We start from the raw sequence: 22,926 nt of genomic DNA on the forward strand, positions 1-22,926 counted from the left end.
GCGCGAGCCGGTCCGTGCGGACCGCGTGGGGGCGGGGCCCGAGCCAAGGGGATCGGGGGAAGGGGCGGCGCGGGGTCCGGAAAATCCAGGCGGACCGAGGAGGGGGCGGTGCCGGGGTCCGCGGGGATCCAGGAAGGGGGCTGCGCGGGAGTCCCGGGTTCCGAAGAGATTCGGGGAGAGGACCGAGCGGCGTCCCGCAGATCGAGGGGATCTGAGAAGAAGGGGGCGGTGCAAGAGAGGATCGGGGACGGGGCGGTGCGGAGGGTCCCGGGTTCCGAGGCCATCTGGGGATGGGGCGGTGCCGGGGTCCGCGGGGATCCGGGGAGAGGGCGGGCCTGGGGGCTGGAGTCCGAGGGATCGAGGGAGGGGGCGGCTGGCGTGCGAGTGTGTCCGGAGGGTAGCGGCCAGGCGGGTCCTAGGCGCTGAACCTGAGCTGGGGGTTAGAGAGTCCGGAGAGAGGGTGTTGGGAGTCGTCGGAGTGGGTAGGGGTGAAGACAGAGCTCAACGGCTGAACAGCTGGATGGCCACCGGGGCCTTCATCCCTGCATCCTCAGCCCAAGACCTTGTCAGTTGTTCCTACTCCTGTCCCTTTAGGCCTGAGCCTGATAAGGTTTTCAAATTGTGAGGATTCGGGTTTTGTTTGTTTGTGTTTCGAGTCTTCATCCATTATTCCCTTAGGGCATACTATTCAGCTACTGAGTGCCTACTGTGCACCAGGAACTGTGCTAGGTGTGGGTTATGGCAATGAACACTACAGGCCAAGTTCCAACTCTCAGAGCTTACATTGTAGAGAGAGTGTCCAACAATAAATGAATGAACAAGTGAATATGTGATGTAGAAGAAAGCAATGAAAATGCAGTGGCAATTAAGCAAATTTAAAGCATCCTCTTCCCGGTACCTGGGTGGCTCAGTCAGTTAAGCTTCTGCCTTCTGTCTAGGTCATGATCCTGGGTCCTGGGACCAAGTCCCACATCAGACTCCCTCTGCCCCTCACCCCACTCTCGTGCTCTCCTTCTCAAATAAATAAATAAAATCTTAAAAAAGAAAAAAAAAAAAACCCAGCATCTTCTTTTCTTTGTTCCAAAATGTAGCCCAGCCCTTTCTAGTTATCCTCCTTTAAGGTTTGCTCTTGTGGTTGGCACAGCCTATTACCCAGAACTGTATTACCCAGCTAACTTGTAATTATTAATAGCACCCCTGTTTATTCTCAGAAGTGGTCCATTTTGGTGGATAAATAATAGGGTCATCCTATACAGCTCACAGCTGTCTAAAAGGCTGTGAGAGTTTCCCAAGGTCTAGAAACACTTCTGGAACAGTGGCCATTCATTCAAAAAGGAATTGCTTTGGCACAGCAGGCACAGGGCTAGACAGGGAATACAATGGTAGGGAGTGAGCAGGGTTCCTAGTCTCATGGAGCTTACAACTTGGTAAGGTGGCAGAATCTAGTAATAATGCTCATAAACACATAAACTATGACGAGGGCTGTGGTAAGAGCTGTAGGCTACTGAAAGGGGACCTTATAGTGGTTGGCAAACAGGGCTAGAGGGTCACTGAACTTTTCCCTGAAGTTTGGGGAGGTATTTGAAGAATGAAAAAGAGCAATCCATGTACTGGAACAGCATGTGCAAAGACTTTGACGCAATATAGGACTGAAAGGCAAACAGTCAAAAGCTAAAGAACAGAAAAGCGAGGCTGGAGTACAGGCTGGGTTTATAGTAGGGAAGTTGGAATGCTGAGTGTACTGGTTTGCTAGGGCTGGCGTAACAAATTACCCTAATTCAGTGGTTTAAAACAAAGATTTATGGGGCGCCTGGCTGGCTGGGTCAGTGGAGCATGAGACTCTTGATCTCAGGGTTGTGAGTTCGAGCCTCACATTGGGTGTAGAGATTACTTAAAAATAAAATCTTAAAAAAAAAAGAAATTTATTCTCTCACAGTTCTGAAGGTCAGAAGTCTGAAATCATGATGTTGGTAGGTCCACATTTTCTCTGAAGGTTCCAGGGGAGAATCCTCCTTTGCTTCTTTCAGTCCCTGCTGCCTCCAGATGTTCCTTGGCTTGAGGCTGCATATCTCCAGACTCTGCCTCCATCTTCATAGGACCTTCTCCTCTTCTGCCTTATAAAAATACTTGTCATTAGATTTAGGGCCCACCCAGATAATCCAGGCTGATCTCATGTCAAGATCCTTAATTGTAGCTGCAAAGACCTTTTTTCCAAATAAGGTCATATTTGGGGGTTAGGGCTTGGACGTACCTTTTCTGGGGCCACCATTCAACCCACTATACTGACCTTGTGGAGAAAAGAGTCTTGACTTGGTGGGAAATATTAGTAAACCTATTCCCTGACATATTAAGTAGGGTAAAAACTGCATGTAAACTATGAACTTGGGGTGCCTGGGTGGCTCAGTTGGTTAAGCGTCTACCTTCGGCTCAGGTCATAATCCCAGGGCCTTGGGATCACATCTGGCTCCCTGCTGAATGGGGAGCCTGCTTCTTCCTCTCCCTTTGCCTGCCACTCCCCTCTGCTTGTGCTCGCTTTCTCTGTTAAATAAATAAAAATTTTAAAAATCTTTAAACTATGAACTTGTTTCGTTAAAAATACATGTATTTGTATGTCCATATATAAATTGGATTCTTTTCTAGGTGGAGACATTACACTCTAATTTTTACTTTCTTCTTCTTACCTTTGGTACTGTCAGATTATTTTTGAAATCCATTTTATAATTGGAAAAATTCTACAAAACTCTTTATAGTTTGAAGAAAAGCTTTTGTAGGTATATGTGAAAAGACTTACAGTGCATGAGGAGTGGGTTTTTTCCTGTTCCTATTAATGAAAGTATCTGAGGAAAGGGTTTTAAACTGTGAAAGAAAGTTCATTTAGAATCTGGAACTTTAAAAGTAGCTGGAGTTGAGGGCACCTCAGTGGCTCAGTTGGTTAAGTGTCTGACTCTTGATTTCAGCTCAGGTCATGATCTCAGGGTGGTGGGGTTGCGAGTCTGCTTGAGATTCTCTGCCTCTCCCTCCGTCCCCTCCCCCGCTTGCACACACTCCCCCTCTCTCCGGCTCATAAATAAATAAATAAATAAATAAATAAATAAATAAATAAATATCTTTTAAATAGTAGCTGGAATTGATTTAAAGTAAGTTGTGAGGGGCGCCTGGGTGGCACAGCGGTTGGGCATCTGCCTTCGGCTCAGGGCGTGATCCCGGAGTTCTGGGATCGAGCCCCACATCAGGCTCCTCCGCTGTGAGCCTGCTTCTTCCTCTCCCACTCCCCCTGCTTGTGTTCCCTCTCTCGCTGGCTGTCTCTATCTCTGTCAAATAAATAAATAAAATCTTTAAAAAAAATAAATAAAGTAAGTTGTGGAAATGGTAACTGTGAGGAGATGGACATGTTAATTATCTTGACTGTAGCGATCATTTCACTGCATATATATATCAAATCATCATAGGCCTTAAATGTACACCGTAAACATGTACACCTTAAATGTGTACATTTTTATTTAATAATTTAGTTGTGGAGCCATAATTATTTATATTACATAAAAATGTATGCTTTTCTTGTTTCCGAATATGAAGTGTAAAGAAGTGTAAGTAAACTGCTTTCTAGTTAGAAGTCCTGAGGAGGGACATGGTCAGGCATGGACAATGAAAGAAGGTTATACGATGCTAGGGTTCGCCAGTGTCTTGACCAGGTCCTCAAACCAGTTGAGATGAGTAACTGATGAGACTATACTTTGTCTTTTCCATGGCATTTTGAAGTACTCTTAAAGAAGGAGGGAAAAAGCTTAGGTCAAAACTAAATACACTGCCTGTCGTCAGACTCACAAATATATACCTAGTTACCCTAAGTCCTAGAATTTAGGGAGGTGCCATTTGGTAAATCAGTCATTGCTTTGAGTCACCAAATGGTATGCTACAGACTTGGAGGAGTTAATATTCTTTCTAAATCTCCAGGAAATTCCCAAGGAGTATACCACTGGCAAAATCTGACAATTGTTTAATAACTATAGCCCCTCTTCTACAGCAGAGTTTACTATATTGTTCTTTGCAGCAACTGCTTCCTTTCCATTTAACACATTTTAAAAATTACAGTGTATCCTCACCACAAAAGAGAAGTAATAAATATGTGACATGATAGAGATGTTAGTGAATGATACAGTGGTAATCATGTTGCAATATATAAATGTATAAAATCAACACTGTTACACACCGTAAATGTACAATGTTATATGTCAATTATATCTGAATAAAAATAAATAAATAAAGTTACAATCTAATGCTTCTTGATTTTTTTCCCCATAAGAGGTCAACTTGAATTGGAAAATATTTTAGGAAAATGGATAAGGTTATTTCCAGTTTAGATACAATCATTTCTTTACCTCACTTTTCAAAAATAAACAGGTTTTAAACTTTTCATTGAAATCACACTTGCATAAAGAAAATAGCAAGAGAAATTAAGAATGTTTTTCAACTTGTTAAAATTTGTCATAGTGGACAAATCTTTAAAATCAGTAATCTATAAGTTATGCTTAAAATAAAGGCACATATGAATTTATTTCTAATAGTTGAACCTTTACTCCTGAGCCCTGGGGGAGAATGCTGATTGCTAACTTATCATTTAGAATATAAGCACTTAGGACTTGCCTTCATTCGTCACCTACCTGCCATACTAAGCTGTCTATCTCTTCTACTGTTTTTGTGACCTTGGAGCACCTATTCACATGGTAGACAGGAGAAACACAACCCTCTCAATCTCAACAGCAGATTTGGGGGGGAAAGTTTGAAAGTAGAAATACACTGTGTGTGGGTTATTAGTAAAGTTTGAATTTCAGGGCTATCCCTATTTCTAATTACCACAGATAATCAAGAGATGCCAAGACTGGCTTATAAGACCAAGAAACATGTATTTGTTCTTTAAAGCAATCCTGTAGTGGATGTGGCTGTATAATTAACTTTTCTTCCATTTCTTAAATGGATCAAAATGGGTTAATTATCAAGTCTGTAACTAAGGAGTCAAATCATGAAAGACTAATATATCTTTTTAAAAATATTTTATTTCTTTATCTGAGAGAGAGAGAGAGTGCAGAGAGAGAGAGCACAAGCAGGGGGAGTGGCAGAGGAAGAGGGAGAAGCAGGCTCCCTGCTGAGCAGGGAGCCCAATGTGGGGCTCAATCCCAGGACCCCAGGATCATGACCTGAGCCACCCAGGTGCCCAAAGACTAATAAGTATATCTTAATCAGATCAATGAATTAGTTTTGTTTTTGACTGTCAAAACGGAGAACTAGAACTGATTGACAATTAAATTGTCCTTAGGTATGTGTGTCTTGAAATCTGTGTGATGAAAAGAAATTCAGAATTAATGAAGTCACCTGATCGTGAATCTCTCTTATGCTGGGAACTCACTCCCCAACAGATGGTGCTAGATGTCCTCTAGTTGGAGCTACTATGGTCTACCCTTTCTCAAAATGTACTCGTGCATGGCCTTGAAGGTGAAGAGAGATGTGCTGGTTTGCATAGAATGTACTGTAAACTTCCTTCTATTGCCCCAAACTTTGGCTTATAAGACATTGTTCCACACAATCCAGTTGAAAAATCTATGATTGTATCCTCTTATGAAGTTGATTTCTTCCACAGCAGCTATAGGAAATAATTTAAGAGGTCTTTTATATGATAACAATGGATAGTATTTAACTTTTTCAGAAACACTGGCTTACAGAAGGCCCATCACTTTACCTGCGTATTCCCCAAACTGACACTTGGTCTTGAAAATGCTAGAGGTGTGTGCTTCTCCCTAACCTAATGAATTTGGCAGAAGTTTGGTGACGACCCGCTGTATGTTAACCATAGTACTAGAAACTGGGGATGAAAATAGAAGTTATGCTTCATAAATCTGAGAACCCAGCCCAGTGTTTCCCAGACTTAAGTCATTTTCATATATCCTATGAGATTTTTGCCATGATGTACTTCTTTACTGTAATAGGCTTATTATTTTTCTTTAAATTAGCTTGCTTTTATTTTAAAAGAACATTCTATCACCAATATTAATTTTAGAAGTTTCATAGAGGCTAATCATTACAAAATATCATTTTATTAAAAAAAAAACATGTAAAGTCTAGCCTATTACTTTTATCTACAAAGGTTCCAAGACTGAGGCCTGCTATCTCTTCAAAAGAGAAATTAATCACACAATAGAGAGATGCTAAAGCCGCCCTAGCACCAAACTAAAACGTTTCCCCTAATGTAGATTATTAAAAGGGGACCAGCTCTCACCCTATGCAATTCAATACTTAATGGCATTTAATGCTGCAGCAGTGTAACACACAAAACCATCCGCACTACCACCAATGGTGAGTGTCCTGCATTTTGGGAGACGGTCGGGCTAGGGAGAGATGCACGTGTGAAGAAATCACCGCAGCGCGGTCTCATTAGTGGTACATAAAGATTTCAGAGTACTACACAGAACACGATGGAAACAGATTAGCTCTCCCTGGGGAAGGGAGGCTGCAAGTTACTGTAAAGAAAATCGATGTTTGAGCCATTTATTGAAGGGTGGATATAAATTCACTGAGGAATGGTAAGCACAGGGCACTTCGGAGGAAGTGAAGTAGTGGGCAAAGGCACAGGCGGCAGGAGGAGTGTGGTGTAGGAAGCCTGCACTAAGAGGGGAAGGAAGAAGGAATGCTAAAGAGCTGGGATGGAGATTAGGAGCTACAGTTGGAGAGCTTCTGTGTGTGTGTGTGTGTGTGTGTGTGTGTGTGTGTGTGTGTGTGTGTGTGCGCTTGCGCACTTGCACCAAGGAGCTTTGCCTTAATTCTTTTGGTAATGGGATTCCATCAAAAGTTTTTACACAGGGGATGAAGAAAATTGGATCTACATTTTATAAGGATGGTTCTGACCGAGCTGCATGGGATGAATTGCAGGGAGTAGTGAAGTAGAGCTTGGTATAAGCAGATCAGTTAAAAGTCTCTTGCATGTAATGTATACATATCTATATCTATATCTATATTTAAAGATTTCATTTACGTGAGAGAGAAAGAGAACTAGCATGCACAAGAGTGTGGACGAGCAGTGAGGGGGCCAGAGGGAGAGGGAGGAGCAGACTCCCTGCTCAGCAGGGAGCCTGACATGGGGCTGGATCACAGGACTCTGAGATCATGACTGAGCTGAAGGCACCTTAACCAACTGAGCCACCCAGGTTCCCCTGTAATATATTTTCTCCTTAAATATGTTTCTTAAATCAGAGGAAGACAAATACTCTGTAATCTTACTTATATGTGGAATCGTAAAAAAAAAATAAATAAATAAGCTCATAGATAACAGAGAACAGACTGGTGGCTTCCAGAGGCAGGGGATGTTCATCGGGCAAAATGAATGCAGAGGGTCAAAAGGTACAAACTTCCAGTTATAAGAAAATAAGTCCTGGGGATGTAATGTACAGCATGATGGCTATAGTTAACCATACTGGATTGTATATTGAAAGTTGCTAAGAGAGTAGATCTTAAAAGTTCTCATCACAAGAGAACAAAAATTTGTAACTGTGTGGTGATGGATATTAACTATACTTATTGTGGTGACCATTCCATCATATATACACATATCAAATCATTATGATATATACCTAAAACTAACACAGTGTTGTATGTTAATTATATCTCAATTGAAAAAAGATATTTCTTAGCTTTGTCCACTGAAAAGACTTAGAAACAATGACCAGCCTAGCAGTGTTCAGCATCCCTAGAGCTCACACTATATCTATTATTTTCTCCTAAAAGGATCCATGACTTTGGAAGAGTGGCTAATGCCAGGTCTAGGGCAGGACACGAACAAGACAAGCCTGGGGTATCTTGTCATATCAGAAAGAAAGAAGCCATCAGAGTCTTCTGGGGTCATGTGAAAAGGATTCAAAAGACAACACTGGCTAAAGATATTCTTGAATATTAGTAAGAATCATAACTGCAATGAATTAAAACATATCAAACATTTTTAAGTGTACATATTCATAATTATACTAAAAAACGAGACTAATTGATCAACTTTTGTTTTTTACTTAGAGAGAAAGAGGGAGTGTGGTGGGAGGAGCAGAGGAAAAGGGAGAGAGAATCTTAAGCAGGCTCCATGTTCAGTACAGAGCCGAAAGCCAGGCTCGATCTCATGACCCTGAGATCATGACCTGAGCAGAAACCAAGAGTCAGACACTTACCTGACTAAGCCATCCAGGGGCCCCTACAAGAAGCTTTTTTTAATTGAATCTATCCTTCCCCTGGATTAGCTCCATTGGTAGACTGCTCAGGTTGCCAGTATGAAGCGTTTACAGGTATTACTAGAGGGAGTTTGTTATGGAGCTGGTGGGAGGCTGGTGGAGGCATGATTATTCAGCAGAACTCTGTTCTAGGCTTTCAGTGCCACAGAAGGGCTTCAAGCCACTGCAGAGCTTGGCTTCAGGGGTCCTCAGGAAACCACAAGTGGTGGTGGTGGAGCAGTGGCTGGGTGATGGGAATCTGCACCCTGCCCTCTGTGGTCTCCAGCTGGAGTCAGTGATGTCATCAGCCTTTTGGTGGGTCTTGTATTTGTTCAGACTTGTCCAGTTGGCTAGCAGCTGGCTTTATGTGAAATGGAGAATGCTGCTTTCACAAACACTGGCTCAACATGTCAAAAACACCAGCTGCAGTAATTCTAGATAGTGTCAACTCCTTGACAAGCCTGGCTTTGTTCAAAAGGGGAATGCAGGGATTGAGTCATCTTTTGGAGGATGCTAGCCTAAAGAAAGAGTCATCAAAAATTCAGAGCCTGGTGGACACCTGTGGAAAGCAGAAGAGAACAAACTTAACCTGAGGGAGGAAATCATTTCCCTAATAAAAGAACTTAATGAAGAAAGATCCAGACATGCAAGGAGAGATGATGGCTGAAGTTATTAGAATGATCTGGTCACTGAGCTAGGAGTCACTACATCTCAATAAGCTTTGCCAGCTAACAGCTCCCTCATTAACCCTCCAAAGGGTGGGCTTGGAGGCTGAGTTGCTTTTTCCTTCTGCTCAGGCCTCTTGTGCTGCGAGGCCACATTCACCCACCTACACTCCAATACGAGGTTTATCACTACCCACCTCCCCACCCTCCCCCCCAATCCCCGTCCAAGGAAATAGTGTCTGTGGAGACCTCCTTTTCCTTCTCATTTCCTGGGAAGCACTTACAGGGAGCCGTCTTCTTGGGCTGGAGTTTCTCCTCCACCTCTGAATCCTAAATATGGGTGCTCTTTTGAAGTTAATCCAAATTTCAAATGAGCCACCTACTGGAACCAACCTCAGAAACTCGAGACATAAAATGATGTCTCGTCAAAGGAATTTTAATCTCATTCATCAGCATTTTAGACCATTCCTTTGATCAAAGTAACATCCAAAAGAACTTTAGTTCTTAGAATAATGGTTTTTGTTTTGTTTTGTTTTTGTTTTAAAGACTGACTCATTTATTTGAGGGGGGAGAGGCAGAGGGAGAGGGAGAGAAGGAAGAGAGAACCTCAAGCAAACTCCCTGCTGAGCTCAGAGCCCAACGTGGGGCTTGATCGCAGCACCCTGAGATCATGACCTGAGCCAAAATCAAGAGTCCGACGCTTAACTGAACCACCCAGACGCCCCCTCAGAATACTGTTTTATAAATACTATTTTTGTTATTTTATAAAGCTATTTTTACTTTGTTTTTCTCTATACATAGTCTAGATACTGTTTTATTTGATTATATGTGTAGTTTGTCAAGAGTGTACAATTCCGGGGCGCCTGGGTGGCACAGCGGTTAAGCGTCTGCCTTCGGCTCAGGGCGTGATCCCGGCGTTCTGGGATCGAGCCCCACATCAGGCTCCTCTGCTATGAGACTGCTTCTTCCTCTCCCACTCCCCCTGCTTGTGTTCCCTCTCTCGCTGGCTGTCTCTCTCTCTGTCGAACGAATAAATAAAATCTTTTAAAAAAAAAAAAGAGTGTACAATTCCAAGTGGATTCTATGGAGTTCTTCAGAGGGTCCAGGCAGGATCGATCCCTAGTCGTGTCTAGTGATTCAGTAATACACATTACTCTTTTTGCCAGTATCACTCCACTGTTTTCTGGCATTATCTTCCAAATAAGTCACCTGCACTTAGGAGTCCCTGCCTTGGCTTTCGGGGGAAACTAAACAAAGACTTTGGAATGTCCATCCAACAATACTGTGTATAACTAGACCCTCTTGCCTTCTACTACTAGGGTTGTAGTTAATGTGAACATTGCCATCAATAAATGAAGCTTAGTCACATCTCTGTGAACTTCAGTCATTGTCAGAGAGAGAGCCTGCGATGGGGACAATGTCATCACCAGGTGGCGAATGCCGCTGGCCCATGAATTCTCTAGAGCCTTCCCATGCTGTGCCTTCTCACATGTTCCCGAATGTATCAATCACATTAAATCAATGAGATTAACTGAACCGCTCCTTGTTTATTCCATTGTTTCTCTGTGTCATCCAGAAAAGTACTGGAATCTTTGGTTATAGGAGTCCTTCAATAGCAGTGTAGTCTCAACCAGTGTCTGGCAACAAGCTAATAATTCATTTTCAGTACAAAAGTGGTGAGCAGCTGCATTGGGTAATTTTAGGAGCTGAGAGACTGGAGTAGTTCTGCACTTAAGCCAGTCCTGATATGTGTCAGAGACCGTTGCATTAGAACGTGTACCCCATCAGTCTTGGGGTATATGATAAACAAGATAGGGCATTGTCCAACACAGAACACAGAGCATGAACAGTCTCTCTTTTTTAATATATAATAATATTTTTTTATTATATTATGTTAGTCACCATACAGTACATCCCTAGTTTTTGATGTAAAGTTCCATGATTCATTACTTGCATATAACACCCAGTGCACCATGCAATACGTGCCTTCCTTAATACCCATCACCAGCCTATCCCATTCCCCCACCTCCCTCCTCCCTGAAGCCCTCAGTTTGTTTCCCAGAGTCCATAGTCTGCCATGGTTCTTTCTTTCTTTCTTTCTTTCTTTCTTTCTTTCTTTCTTTCTTTCTTTCTTTCTTTCTTTCTTCCTTCCTTCCTTCCTTCCTTCCTTCCTTCCTTCCTTCCTTCCTTCCTTCCTTCCTTCCTTCCTTTCTTTCTTTCTTTCTTTCTTTCTTTCTTTCTTTCTTTCTTTCTTTCTTTCTTTCTTTCTTTTTTAATCACCTGCAGCCTCTCAGGCCAACACATGCCCTTGAACTGAGAGCTTCAGAGTTAGAAGGTGTCTGTTACCGTTATCTCAAGGATTCATGCTCACAGGCCCTGAGACTGGCAATAGGGCTGATCTGGCAGAGACGTTCTCCAAAAGTCTAGTGATTCTTGGCGTTCTGTCCTTATTTAAGCAAAAAAACACCAAAAAATGGATTGGAAGCTTGGCTGGGTGTGCTGATGGTGGCTTCACTCTACTAGACTTACACTTAGGTCTTACTTTGTAGACACCCAAATATTAACATCTGTGGGTTTTTTTCTCCTGGGCTAGTTTTTTATTTGCTTTGTTGTTGTTCTATTTTTCAGGAGAGAGATGCCTTCTATCCTCCTGCAGAAGGTACAAGCCTGGCTGCTATTATTCTCGGAGCGGAGTAGGGGCAGAGCACTAAAGGTTCTCACAACTCAATACATAGAATTTAACTTAATCTCCCTATTTTACCATTTGTCTTACCTCCCTGAGATATCCCCAAGGCTGGAGCTCTGTTTTAACTTTTGCAGTGAGAATGCCTGTCTTCTGTTGGAATGGGGAAGGTTCAGGTGCCTGGCCATGCAATGTTAGAGCTGGCATCTGGAGGTCTAGCTGGGCTTACAACTAATCTTGTCACTTCAAAGTGACCAGTGTCTCTGATTTCACAGTTGTTTTGTCTTGCTTTTTGGCTTTTCTGACTGCAAGTGCTGAAATTTCAGCTTTCTCTGCTTGGTTAAGTCTCCACACCTCCACCTACTTGCCGTTTTCCACGTTGTATTCTAGCAGCAAATCACCTCTCTGAAAAAGCGTTTCTCAGCTTTCCTTGCATCTAGTTGTGGCAACATGACCAAGTTCTGGCCAAAGACACATAGGGGGAAACGCTATGTGAGACACCTGGAATGTCCCCCTGAAGGGGTCCGATTCAGGTGAGGGATACTCCTTTTATCCTTGTAGCTTCTTCTTATTGCCTGAAATTGGACGTGAGGGCTGGAATGCCAGGAATTATCTTGAACTCAGGAGGAAACCTGGAGGAAGAAAGCTGCACAGTGAGGACGGCAGAACGGAGATACGGGAGCCTTGGCTCCTGGTGGCAGCAGAGTTGCCCTGGTCTAACACAGAAATAAAATTCTGCAAGTTGGGTTTTGAGGTTAAATGCTGCCGTATCTAATCTTAGCTGATGCGTCTTTTATCCTACCCCTTTAACCAAATCTTTGGTGGTGGCAAGAGGCAGGGAGAACAATCATCAAAGTTGCTAAAATAGTGAGCAACCCAACCTTGCTCCTCAAAGCACTTGCATGAGATGCCCAAGTTCCAGCCCAGCGGGTCCTCTGTGCAGTGATGCCAGTAAGTAGGACCAGACATAAATCTAGAATTTGGGGGACTGGATGCTTCTACAGTTTAGGGCATTTATCTGAGAAAAAGAATACGAAATTAGATACTCTTTTAGGTGGGGTTCCCTAAAAGCAGAGCCTGAGATTGGGATTCTTGAGCAAGTCATTTATCAAGGGCTGGCTCTCAGGAAATTGTTGGGGAGTGAGGGCTGTAGGAGAGGGCCAGAGAAGCCAGCAAAGGTGTGGTTTCAGAAGATACCTAGGCTTGGCCTGACCTCCCGGGGAGCTCTGGAATGTGTGTTACCCCGCTATAAGGCAGGGGCTTTTATGGCCCAGCATCAGTCAGTCATGGAGATAAGTCCAGCATCCCAGTTAGCTCTCAGAAAGTGGCTCCCCGAAGCTGTGGACAGTCGGCTGTAGCAGGGTACAGATGTGAGTCCTTTGTAATCAAAACACTTACAGCTGCTGGGATGGGGGCTCTGTCTTGCTGGAGGGAATTAGGTCAGGAGGCCGACAGCTATTACCACAGGTACAAAAGTGAAGAATGGAAACAGTCATTTAAAAAATTTTTAAGCCCCTCCCCCTGCTCTTGCCCCTTCCCCTCTCTCGAATAAATAAATAAAATCTTAAAAAAAAAAAAAAAAGCAGAGGGAGCACCTGGATGGCTCAATCAGTTAAACATCTGCCTTCAGCTAAAGTCATGATCCTAGTGTCCTGGGATCGAGTCCCACATCAGACTCCCTGCTCAGTGTGGAGTCGGCTTCTCCCTCCCCCTACTCTTATGCTCTCATGCTCTCTCTCTTTCTCTCTCTCCCTCTCAAATAAATAAATCTTTCAAAAAAATTAATCAAAAAATTTTTAAAGTTGGGGTTCCTGGCTGGCTCAGTCAATACAGCATGTAACTCTTGATCTCAAGGTTGTGAGTGGGCATAGAGATTATTAATAAAAGAAAATTTAAATTTTTTTAAAGTTGATAAATATTGTAAATATCAGAAAATCCAGAAAAAAATTTATATATTACAGGTACCTGGAATCTCTCTATAATACTATTTCTCCTTTATTGTTTTACTGCATAGACTTTTATCTCTCTCTCTCTTTTTTTTTTTTTTTTTTAGCATGGAGCCCAACACGGGTGGAGCTTGAACTCACAACCCTAAGTTCAAAACCTGGGCTGAAGAATCAGATGTTTAACCCACTGAGCTACCCAGGGACTCACCTCTCTCTCTTATTTTAAAGTCATCTCTATGCCCGACATGGGGCTTTGAACTCACAACCCTGAGATCAAGAGTCACATGTTCTACTGACTAAGCCAGACAGGCACCCTTTGATCTCTTCCTCATATGACAATGGTTTGTAATATTGGATGATTACATAAGGATGATTTAGTTTAGCATGTTGGCTTAAACTTGTTTTATTTTATTACTGATAATTTAGAAAAGTTTTTTGAGCTTCAGAATTCATGACTAGTAATATCTTGTATATTTTTAGAATTATTGTCAAATATAGTAAAGCCTCTGTCACATATGAACTGTAAGATTTAAAGACATTTCAAGTTTTCTTGGGCGGTGATAAACCTTAAATCTTTTTGAATAGGCCACAGTCATCAACCAGTTTGTCTGCCATGTTCTGTCTCAGTGGAATATAATGAGCTTTATGTTATCCTTACTGATGCCAGTATTTTGCATTAAATCAAGAGTCAATGAAATCTTCTCCCAATGAGTGACATGTCATCAGCCTTTGTGAAGAGCAGATGCATCAGGTATGCTAAGACACAATCCAGTACTTTGCAATGCATGTATAATGTATGACTTCACAGACAGACGGACTCATTGTGAGAGTCCTGCTAAGTTCATACGCTACAGACACGGTCATTCTGATTAAATGCTATTATGTACAATCTCCAACAAAGGAGGGGGGAGAAACCATGATACATTTGTAATTGTATCCATTACATTGTTGAGTATATCACTGACAGGATAGAACCTCCTTTTTGACTAGGAAAATGAAAACAGACTCTTGCCTTCTTAACAATTTTGCATATCTAGTGTTTGGAAGAATTTCCAATAAAATGACTTCCAGTAAACTCCGTTCATTTCAAACCTTGTGTCTTCACCTCTACCCACATACTTATGGTGCTGTGCAATGGAGGATAAGGTCACATTGCAATATGACTTATGTCCCTGCACCTTCATGTGGCAGGATGCCAGGGGCATTGGCATAGCAGACAGTAGGGATATTCCTGGAAGCCAGTTCTACAACTGGACAGCTAGCAGTACTGTCCTCTACACGGAAGTACTGCAGTACACATAATTATATTCCTCTAAACCCAAACCAAATGTATGCTTAGTTCAACTTCCCGTTAAATGGATCCCAACATGCTTATGGTGCTTCAATGTGACATGACCCAGGGAAAGTCAGAATGGAGATAGTGGTCCTACCTGACCGTGATTAAAATATCTTCTTCAAATTTTACTCAAATATATGACCATGTGAAACCATTTCTAAGCCCTTTTTGGGCCTGGAAGCTGAAGCTTCATTAAGCTGTTCAGTGTCTCTGCCTCTGGGTGGGACAGGTAGAATAATGCTCGCCCAGGCACAGTTAGTTTATTTATGCTGTTGTAACCGCAGCACCAGGAAAAACAACAGCCACTATGTCCCAAATGTTCTTGAGATTCAGCAACATCCTTTTATCCACCAATCCAACCCTTTTCCTTGATCTTAATCACTGGTTTTTGCATAAATTCCTCCCAAATTTCCCTTCTCTTCCTCTTTTTTTGTGGTTATAGAAATTTCAAACTGTGAAGTCTCATCCTTTTTGTTAGATCTGTGTTTCCAAGAATCTTGCTGATCAAGACACATCCTTACCAAATGAGTCACGTTCACCTAACTCCGCTCTTCAGTGCAATTTATTTCTAACATATTAATACAAAAAGTATTTCTCAAACATATGTATCTGCATGATGCTTTAATCATTTATACCATTTATAACCAGACATATTATATATACTTTTATAATCAGAAAAATTCAGAGTTTTATATACTTATTAATCTTATCAATTTCCTCAGAACAGATTTCTCTTTTGATCAATTCTGTATTTCATCATAAGTTTTTTAAAAGTGGCAGTATAGCACGTGATGGTGGCCAATTTCTCTGGTACGAGTAGCAGAGGCTAAAAGTGGAATCCATTACAGGGTTTCCGGGAGGCTCAGGTTATGATCTCGGGGTCTTGATATGGAGCCCTGCATTGGGCTCTTCGCTCAGTGGGGAGTCTGCTTCTCCTTCTGTGCTCTCCTTCTTTCTCCCTCTCTCTCTCTCAAATAAATAAATAAAATCTTTAAAAAAATAAAAGTGGAATCCATTGCTACAATATTTTTACCTTAAGGACCAGTTGATACTTTCAGAAGATGTTTCTGTCAGCGTTTAAGGTTTCTCCACTTCCGTAGGCTTGCTGTCCTCACAGAATGGTGGGCTGGTTAAGCTGATTATCTGCAGAGTAATGTAATTTCCTCGCAGGCACCAGCCTCAGTACTACTGAAGCTTTACTAATTATTGCTGTTTCCGATACCAAGTCAACCAAAGTTGACTCATAAGCACTTGCTGAGTTTCTATATTGATTTAAAAATATTCAGTGAAGTTAATGGGAATATTAGTACTCAAAAGTCAAAAGGGGACATCGGAAGCACTTCATGGAATTTGGGGTTTGAAACTGGAATGTAGGAGTGTGTGGAGTTTGTTTATTTCATAGCCTTGGGTATTTGAAGATCAAATTCTCTTAGATTAGCAGCTACGATAGATGATCCTATTATGCAATGTAGAAACTCAGCTTTAATATGATCTTACATGAAACTTATTTAGCCATTAATTGAAAGCAGACGAATAGAGTGGTTAGGTCATGAATTGGCAACTTTGATCGTTCTATTTATTTATTTAGTTTAGTTTGTTTTCTTTAACTTCACCTTCAGTGTGTGATCCATGGGTTAAAACGCATATTTTTGTGTATATTTTATTATACTTATCACAGACTTAACTTTTTAAAATATTTAAATAAGACAACAAAAATGTAAAAATTTTACTGCTGCATAGTTTGCTTATTTCCCTTCTTTTTTTCCCTCTCTTTCCTTCAAACACATTCCATTATTCGTTTTTTTTTTTTCTTTCTCATAATTTCTCTAGTATTCTAAAATTATGTGGCATAGGGCCTATCTCCTTTAATGATGACTATAAATCATTGGACATTCCAGTGTAATAACTTTAAGCCTTTTATTCCCATCTCAAATATAATGGTATACACTGTTACACGATTAATTTGGTTGTGTGCTAAATTCTTCTTTTTAAAAAATATTATTTATTAAGTTTTTTAGAGAGAGAGAATGTGTGCTGTGGAGGGGTTGGGCGGAGGGGGAGAGAGAGAAAGAGAGAGAGAGAGAAAGAGACAATGCCAAGCAGGCTCCATGCCCAGTGTGGAGCCCAACACACAGCTCAATCCCATGACCCTGAGATCATGACCTGAGAGGAAATCAAGAGTTGGTCGCCCAACCAACTTGAACCACCCAGGCACCCCCATTCTGTGCTAAATTCCGATGTTGAATATCATAGTCAAATCTGGGCTTTAAAGTTTTCAAAGCAACATGATGGATCCTCATTAAATGTCCTCATAATTGCAGATCTCTGAATGGTCAAGTGTGACCAGAGAAAGAAACTAACATCTGGGTAACAACACTTCAGTAAAATTATACACTAAATTTAGATAAGAAAAAACATGACAGCATCACTTGTTGCCGTTTGCTAAAAATTAGGCGATGAATAAAGTGTTTGCTTTTCTAAAATGATAATATAAGTGACATTCTAGATTTTTTAAAAAAATTTTTTTAGGTTTTATTTATTTATTTATTTATTTATTTATTTATTTGAGGGGTGTGGGGAGAGAGAACAAGCAAGGAGAACAGCAGAGGGAGAGGGAGAAGCAGACTCTCCACTGAGCAGGGAGCCTGATGCAGGAGTCTATCCCAGGACCCTGGGATCATAACCTGAGCCAAAGGCAGATGCTCAATGGACTGAGCCACTCAGGTACCCCGACATTCTAGATTTTTAAAAATTGGCCAGCTATCATATTTGGCTGAAGAAAATTAAAATATGGAATTAAATATCTCTTCTCCCATAATTCAGCTTGAATGAACTTTTCTCATAAGCCAAATTCATTTATAACAAAGGAAGCTAGTTTTAGTGAAGTCAAGCAACTTACAATAATAATAATTAAATTTTAGTTATTTGGCATAAAAAACTTATTAGAGCAAGTAGGACTATAAAAGGCAGCTTTTGAGGAACAGTGTAATCTGATTCACATTTATCACTAAGAAAAAACATGAAATTTCAAGGAATGCTCTCTTGAAAGGAAATTAACACTTTAAATTCTAATGTTATCCTAAGTGTATATTACGAATTTTCAATTTCTCAAGGAAAATACTTGGAAAGCCTTTATGAAGAATTTGCCTAATTCTGTGTATGTGTTTCCTATAAATGTCTCTTTTTAGAGATATTTAACATTACAGCTTATAATGTGATCTTGATGCAAAACAAATCCTCTGCTTTGCTGCTATATGGTTATCTTGGACTGCTGGTGTTTGGTAGATGTTATGAACTAAATTGTGTTCCCCCCCAAAAAAGTTAATAGGTTGAAACCCTAACCCCCAATGTGACTGTATTTGGAGATGGGGCCTTTAGAGAATAATTAAGTTTAAATGAGGTCATAAGAGTGAAGCCCTGATCTAATAGGATTGGTGTCCTTATAAGAAGAGGAAGAGATACCAGAGGTCTCCCCCTCCCTCTACCTCTCCCTTCGCCTGCCCTCTCTCCACCCCTGTGCAATCATAAGGGAGAGGCCATTTGAGGACACAGTGAAAAAAATGGCTTTCTGCCAGCCAGGAAGAGAGCCCTCACGATAGCAATCCTGACGGCCTCACAGTCTCCAGAACTGTGTGAAAATAAATTTCTATTGTTCAATCTACCTATTCTCTGTTTTTTTTTTTTTTTTGTCATGGCAGCCTGAGCAGACTAAAATAGTAGATATCTGCACAACATAGATATGAAAAGACAGCACATTGTCTAAAATTCTGGGTCAGCAGGTTGGCAAGGCTGGTGTGGCAGCACGATTCACCTTGGGGAGCATCACAGTACCACTCTGGAACGGCGGCCACATTTCCAGTTAAAACATCACAACCTATGGGGCGCCTGGGTGGTGCAGTCATTAAGTGTCTGCCTTTGGCTCAGGCTGTGATCCCACGGTCCTGGGATCGAGCCCCACATCAGGCTCCTTCCTAGGAGCCTGCTTCTTCCTCTCCCACTCCCCTTGCTTGTGTTCCTTCTCTCGCTGGCTGTCTCTGTCAAATAAATAAAATCTTTAAAAAAAAGAAAAAAACATCACAACCTAAGTAATCTGATGGTGGTGATGCTCTTGCTTTGTTTAGCTCATCACAAAATTACAGATGCTCATAGTATCTCAGGAACCACAGAAGAGACTGAGGACTTGGGATGTCTATTATTTTCATTTAAAGCACAGCATAGACCCGGACTTTTGTAAATGGAGAGAGGCTAGCAGAGGGCTTTCCCTGGGTTAAGAGATCCAAGGGACATGTTGAAGGGACCAGGGTGCCATCAAGGTCATCCTGGCACCGTCATCCCAGAACTCTTGGGGTGTGCCTTGCTGAACTGATGGCGACCAAGCAGACCACGACGGGGCGGGGTGGGGGGGCGGTGGCGGGGCGCGGTCAGAGAGTCAGTGCATGGACGCGCACTGCTTGGATTTGCCAGGTTCTTCTTTTCTGTCTCCTGACTTGAAAGATAATTATTAAACTTAGAGTCATCCTCTCCCGCTGGTGTGTGTCAAAGTACATGTACACAGAGGAACTGACTCACCCTGGTACAGTCAACAGGTGGTTGAGGTATGTCCAAAAGTGCCCTAATTAGAGGGTTCTGCTGAACCAAGTCTGCGTGCTTTGGGGAGTGTTGCAAGCAGGGGCACCAGAGGCAGCGGGGGTACCTGTGGAGCAGTGGTGTGCAGGAGGGGAGGCGTGAGGCACTGCCAGAGGGAGAGGGACTTGGAGGCAAGGAGAAATGCAGAAACACTGGAAGGAAATATTACACTGTAGGGTATGATGCAATGCTGTCTTTACCTCCTTTCAAAGTGCTCAGTAAAGACTGTAATCCTCATCAGTGGTTTGCACTTGAATTTAATGTATCGGTCTGGCCTAAAGATGAAAAAAGAACACACATGGGAGCCACGAAGGGGGCCCAGTCACAAACAGATTACATTTGTATCACACACATGAACATAAGGTACATCCATAGAGAGAGACAGAGAGGAGTCTGGAAGCACACGCACCGTGTTAATTATTACTACTCCGTAACAATAATCACAGCGATGAGATCATAAATTATAAGTAATTTTTATTATTTTTGTGTTTTGCTGACTTTTCTTTTAGGGTGACATGTAAAAAAATAATGTGGATAATCCCAATGATATCAGCTACTGTTTTTGAGTACCTACAGGACTACATGCCGGGCCCTGTTTCAGTGTTTACATTATACTGAGTTCATTTAATTCGCACACAGCCTACCTGTGAGATGGCTGTAGAGGCATCATCGTTTCCATTTCACAGATGAGTAAACTTTAATAATGTATTACATTTAAAAATCAAAATAAGGAAAATGACATTTAAAAAGGAAACAAAAGAAAAGGAAAATGGCGCTGGGAGGAAACAACCAGAATCTAGAGTGTACTACGTCCTTTCTTCTCCCCTCTGTGATCAACTAAATCAAAGTGGAAAGCATGTTTACCTACCAAACTGTGCTTTAAAATTAAAGTATTTTATTGAAGCAGATAAGCAGGATGATTAAAACATGGGATCCTTGGGCGGTGGGGGGATGGGGTCTCTTTATTCCAGAATGGGTCTTACACATAACTGAGTCCAATTTCATTTCATAGGTAAGAACCTGGGATGCCTGAGGAGACACAGATAAAGTGTCGGGGCCAGGACAAGATCCCTTTCCCTTGTTGCTGCACTAACACGGGATACACAATTTAGGGGCATGTTTTAAAAATGTAAAATTAACAATAATTTGTTGCATAACCACTGATATTTAAATGTTCTCAACCATTACTTAAGCTAAGCTATGAACTATTCCTAGACTTGATTACAGTCCCCCAAAACCTTTTAGCTGGGAAATCACCAGGCTATGGGAGAAATCTGTACAACTCTTTGAAGGTTTTCAGGTTCTTACAAGCACTTCTTTTTTTTTTTTCTTTTCAATAAACCACTTTATTGAGGAATGGCTGACAGAAAAATGCTGTACGTGTTTAATGTATGTAACTAATGATTTTGGATGTAAGTATGTACCCATGAAACCATCAACACAATCTATGGCGTAAACATATCCATCACCTCCAAAAGTCTCTTCTTGCTATTATTTCTTCCTCTCTATTATGTGTGTGTGTGTGTGTGTGTGAAGAAAACTTAACATGAGATCTATTCTCTTAGCAAAGTTTTAAAATTGTCAGCTATTGGCACTGTGAGGTACAATAGATCTCTAAGATTTAGTCGTCTCGCATCATTGAAACTACCCTTTGCATAATTTGTACTTTTGACCACTTCTGTCCAGCCATTGAATCTCCTAGTTTTGCTCTGGTTTCAATTTAACTGACTGTCAGAGGCTTATTTTGTGTCCTGTTAACAAACAATAAATATTTTGAAATATTAACTAGTAAGAAAGACTTAACTCGGCTTCCGAACTTTTCTGGTCAGCCAAAGTTTTCCACCAGGGTCTCGTCTTTCCTTATTTTGGTCTCACACCTTGTAGCAAAACAGAAGGGGAAAGGCATTTTATGCAGATGACCTTTGGGAACATTGTACTTTTTTTTTTCTTGATCGGTTTTATTGGAAATGTTTAGTTTGCTGCCTGCTTCATGCCTCTAATTGCTAGATGTTATTTATTAATATTTAGACCACACATTTTTTATTTATTAATGACTCTTCATTACCACATCTTTTATAAAACATCTTAAATATTTTAACCACCCTCTGACCATTTTCACCATCCATTCCTGCTAGCGACTTTAAAATAATGAACACCGAAATGACCGAGAAGTTTGAGAAGCGGATCTTTAATATACGTAATTACTAACGATGGTATGCACATGGCCAAGCTGCACACATGGCCTGAGAGAGGACTCGCAAAAAGGACCCTCAAGCACTGCGTTGGGTCCAAGCTCTAAATGTTTTACCAATGAGGGTAGGGGAGCAATACGAATTCTCTCCGTTTTTCTGCACCATAGCCTTAGGAGAGAAGCGTTCGCCTCTAGCACAGGCCAGGCCCCGTCTCCCAGTGTTGCAGTACACAAGCCCTAGGGAATCGGGGCAAAGGAGAAGCCTCCTCTGAGAACCTCACTGTCCTCATTTCCAGGAACGGTCATGGTCAGCAGAGCAGCTAATCTCACTGCCAGCAGAGATGGAAGCCAAAGGGAGCCTCAAATAACTGTGTGTACCAGGACGTTCTGGGCTGTGAAATAGCTGCCTTCACCTCATGGGCCATTTGAAGGAATCTATACAGAACTTAAAAACAAGCTGTAATAGAGCCTTACCCACAGAAGCAAGATTCTGCCAGACATTTTTGCTCCTTCCCTTTGTTCTCGCTCTCCAGAGTTTCTTCCTCAGCTTCATGTTTTCCCTCCCTCCCATTGTTTCATTCCCTGGATGTTTAGTTCTCCTCTGGATATAGCCACTATGCATAGTAGATACAGAGAAATACGCTTTCCTTAGTGCTATTGCCAGTCTCTCGAGTGGGGGCCTCCACCTCATCTTGACTTGTCTAACACATCCTTCAGCGCGCCCCTCGTGCTCACATTGCCCCTATTTTGTTTAATGACTTCACCATCCACGTACCTCTTCACACGACAGGCCTCAGTCCTCTTTCTTCCTTCTTTCCATCATGCTCCCTTTCCCCCAAACACATTCAGTCAGGCACCAAGTCTGGTCACTTCCGCCTGTGGAATGTTTCTGGAATCCCGGGACTTCGCAGGAACTGGTTAGCTTGTCTCAGACCAAAGTCAATTTCCAACGTAACTTCCACATGGTCATCAATTATTCTTCCAGAACAAAAATCTGGTTTTACATCTCCCCTGCTTCATAACATCCAGTAGTTACCCACAGTCTGGGTAAAGGTTTATCTCTTTAACAGTGTGCACACGGTTCCTCTGTGTTCCTTCACCTTCAATCAAAATTCACGTTTCTGCTGAATTCTTAGCTCACTGCCTTCTTAGGTCACTGCTTTCTGCCAAAACGACAGTCAGTTTTTCCAACATCTTAGCCCAGAAGTGATTTGTTATTATGCTGTCTAGTTAGAGTTG

The 22,926-nt window shown here is 41.7% G+C and overlaps 1 long non-coding RNA gene across 4 annotated transcripts; it reads right to left on the minus strand.

Annotated features, from left to right (window-relative positions):
- Positions 1–294: 294 nt before the first annotated feature.
- On the minus strand, positions 295–22,924 carry LOC123798565 (uncharacterized). Of its 4 annotated transcripts, XR_006781368.2 has the most exons (5): positions 22,463–22,924; positions 19,697–21,373; positions 19,440–19,563; positions 1,935–2,114; positions 347–433 (listed from the first exon to the last, which is right to left on the minus strand). It is a non-coding gene; the product is annotated as an uncharacterized LOC123798565 (long non-coding RNA). The 4 variants fall into 4 exon arrangements; XR_015726021.1 differs by having other exon boundaries at positions 295–2,114; XR_006781367.2 differs by lacking the exons at positions 347–433; positions 1,935–2,114 and adding an exon at positions 19,044–19,356 and having other exon boundaries at positions 22,463–22,923.
- Between the last annotated feature and the right edge of the window lie 2 nt (positions 22,925–22,926).

The sequence above is a fragment of the Ursus americanus genome, chromosome 11 (assembly GCF_024610735.1).
Source record: "Ursus americanus isolate L20-20 chromosome 11, mUrsAme1.1.p, whole genome shotgun sequence".
In the NCBI taxonomy this organism is placed as follows: Eukaryota; Metazoa; Chordata; class Mammalia; order Carnivora; family Ursidae; genus Ursus; species Ursus americanus.